Source organism: Penaeus japonicus, unplaced genomic scaffold, assembly GCF_977035675.1.
Source record: "Penaeus japonicus unplaced genomic scaffold, GWHDUDI00000001_assembly GWHDUDI00000004, whole genome shotgun sequence".
In the NCBI taxonomy this organism is placed as follows: Eukaryota; Metazoa; Arthropoda; class Malacostraca; order Decapoda; family Penaeidae; genus Penaeus; species Penaeus japonicus.
In genome coordinates, this window is record NW_028234406.1 from 30,425,412 (window position 1) to 30,429,154 (window position 3,743).

Genomic DNA, 3,743 nt, shown 5'->3' on the forward strand with positions numbered 1-3,743 from the left:
TGGTCCTATATGCGCAATTCTTTAAAGAAATCTGCGGAAGTAAAAATCATTAGACTTACCATTAATACATTTACATTATTCAAATGGTACGTTTATCAGTACTTACTGATGTGACCATGGGTGCGCGAGCCGGCCGAATTATTACCTTGCTGGCGGTATGTCTTCCACATGGAGCAGGACTCACGGCTGTGTTCGCCGGAAATCGGAGTTATGCGAAACATTGTCGTAGTGGCGGTACATCTTCTCAAGAGGACCGTATAACAGGTCAGTGTGATAAATATCTTCTGATGAGACTGTCGTGGCTGTGGAAGCCGAAAACTGGGGCACGGCCACACGAATAATGAAATAATAGGTGACCAGTCTGGCGGTCGTTATGATGAATGACCTGGGTCTCATCCTCGTGGAGATGGGTTGTGGTAGGCCGAGCCTAGGTAAATGTTAAATGAAAACACGAAACTTACGAAACAATGGCAGTCCATTCGCAGTGGAAGCCGAACATTATCCTCAAATGTTTAATTTTCATTACCAGAGGCACAGCTGACTAGCCAAGATCGGCACAATAACGAATGAGGATGCGTGAAAAAGCAACGAAATCCAAGAGCGTTATCATCGAGGGTTTGTGTAGTCATCAACCTAATGGGGAGAGAACTGTGTGCAAAGCACACCATCAAAGATGACAGAACCCAAAAGATGCATACCTGATGCATTATTACGAAAATGTGTTTAAATGTAATATATGTACATCCATGTACTTGTTATCATATATGAATAAACTAAGAGAGCAAATAGTATATATCGTATGGAAGTGTAGTTAGCTTGGACGTCCTGGCATTGGCTGGAGATGTGCTTTCTCCGCTCGCGGCGGCGGAGAGGGGGCCTGGCCCGGAGGCGACAGCTCAGGAAGGAGAGCCTCTCCAATCGGTGTGGCTGGTGGACTGAGAGTGGTTCTGACCTTTCGCCTCAGGACCAGGTCCCCTCTCCGCGTCGCGACCGTAGCAAACACATCTTCACTTGACCTCTCGCTCTCAGTCCGTCTCCGCACTCTCCTTCTCTCTCTCTGCTCTTTCTCTCCCTTTCTCTCTCCCTCCTCCTCCCCTCCCCTCCCTCTTCTCCTCCCCTTCCTCTCCCTCCTCGTCTCCATCCCCCCCCCACTCCCCCCCCCCCTCTCTCTCTCTCTCTCTCTCTCTCTCTCTCTCTCTCTCTCTCTCTCTCTCTCTCTCTCTCTCTCTCTCTCTCTCTCTCTCTCTCTCTCTCTCTCTCTCTCACTCACTCACTCACTCACTCACTCACTCTCTCTCTCTCTCTCTCTCTCCCTCTTCTTGTGTTGCTCCCTCGTGCTCTCCCTTATTTCATACAAATCATCTAGAGCATCAGTTATTAACAATCTGCTTTTAACTTTTTACCAATTCATACATTCGAAGCACACCACTCGCTATCACTCACTTCACTCCTCTCAAAGCACCCGGCCTTACCTCTGGTCTTATCAGTATCTATACATCGATTTCATAAATTTCTCTCTGATCAAACTCATTCCTCCTCTCTGAATAGGTCTGGCTTTGCAATGAAGGCCATAATTACTCTCACTTCTCCTTTTACAGTCTGTACAGGTCACTTCTTGAAGATATTCATTACAGATTTATATGTTCCGGTACATTTTCTCGTATGGCCTGGTAATACTGGTGTGAAAGCTGATATGGATTCTAATTAATTCTGAAATCGCAAGGGATGATCGCGGTTTCGTATTGTCTAATCTCGATGGGAAGGACAAGGGTGAAAGAACCAATAGATGATGACTGTAATTATAAAGAATTAAATCAGTATTTCAGCCAAAACAGAGCGTGGAGGATAATTCTAATCTTTCAGCCAAAACGGCACAAGGAAAAACAGCACATGTGCATATGGCATGAAACGAAGTATTGGCAGAAGGGGAACTTGAAAAGCAATACTTACTCTACCTTCTCGAACAGCCAGCAGTGGGACCTTCCAGAGATATCGCAGTGAGAATGATCACTCCCCTTTGCATATCCTTATATAGGGGTTATGGGATAGATACCACAGTGTATATATATCGGAAGGCTCATTTTCCTTTCAACATGTAGGTGCAGTATAGAAAGTCATGGGAAAGACAAGTCACTGGTTGTATGACATTTGTTTCAACTTCAAGTAAAAATGAATGTAATTTACTACAAGAAATAAATATTTTACAAATTAACAGTGAAGTAAGCGTATGATAAAAAATGTTGAACAGCCTAAACGGTTTATTCTATCACTAAACAAAGACTGTAGTTTGCAAAACACACTGTTTCCTCACTTTTTGATGCAGCAATACCCATCACCGAGATTGCATCTATTGATACGTTGCCAAAAATACTATTATCATTATTATAACAAAATTTTTTTTAGATCTGGCAAAGTGCAGCCATCACTCAACTAATAGAAGAGCAACTGTTCATGAAGTATTTGGATATGTCTTTTCGGGGCGCGGTGTAATTTCACCACCTGAATCATCATAAAAAGGATCGTAACCAGTGGTTCTTCACCTTTTTACTACCTCGCCCCCTGTGGTAGCTAGTCCTCTCCTCCAGGCCCCCCTCCCCCTCCCCCGAATCTTTAACCAGGCGAAATGTTATTATGATGTGAGCAAACACACACGCGCACAAACACTTCCATTGCGTAATACCCAGTTAATAATAGTTTAAAGATTATACTGGAAATTGCTCGGGCACCCATAGGTTAAGCCGCATTAAACAACTCAACGGAAAATGTATCTTTTATCCCTTTTTATAGTCTTATGGAAGTAACAGTGAAACACTCACGGGCCAGTGTAATTAATCGAAACCCTGGGTCTTTTGGATCAGCTAGAGGAAACTTGGAATAAATATTTGAAAACATGTTTATCAATTACAAAATGTTTATGATACAACGATAAGAAAAACACACACATTGCCTTAATGTATGAGAAAATAAACATGATTTTTTTTTTTTGATAGTGTTTCTCTTAATATGAAAAAGATAGACGTGGTAATATTCGCAGGAATTTCGAAATTTCTCCCTCCTCCTCGTCCTCTTCTCCCTCCTCCTCGTCCTCTTCTCCCTCCTCCTCGTTCTCTTCTCCCTCCTCCTCGTCCTCTTCTCCCTCCTCCTCGTCCTCGTCAACCTTCCTCCTCGTCCTCGTCAACCTTCCTCCTCGTCCTCTCCTCCCTCCTCCTCGTCCTCTCCTCCCTCCTCCTCGTTCTCTTCTCCTTCTTCCTCGTCCTCTTCTCCCTCCTCCTCGTCCTCTTCTCCCTCCTCCTCGTCCTCTTCTCCCTCCTCCTCGTCCTCTTCTCCCTCCTCCTCGTCCTCTTCTCCTTCTTCCTCGTTCTCTTCTCCTTCTTCCTCGTCCTCTTCTCCCTCCTCCTCGTCCTCTTCTCCCTCTCCTCGTCCTCTTCTCCCTCCTCCTCGTCCTCTTCTCCCTCCTTCTCGTCCTCTTCTCCCTCCTCCTCGTTCTCTTCTCCTTCTTCCTCGTCCTCTTCTCTCTCTTCCTCGTCCTCTTCTCCCTCCTCCTCGTCCTCTTCTCTCTCTTCCTCGTTCTCTTCTCCCTCCTCCTCGTCCTCTTCTCCCTCCTTCTCGTCCTCTTCTCTCTCTTCCTCGTCCTCTTCTCTCTCTTCCTCGTCCTCTTCTCTCCTCCCTCTTCCTCTCCTTCCTCGTCTCCCTCTCCCTCTCCTCCTCTCTCCCTCTTCTCCTCTTCTCTCTCCTCTCCCTCC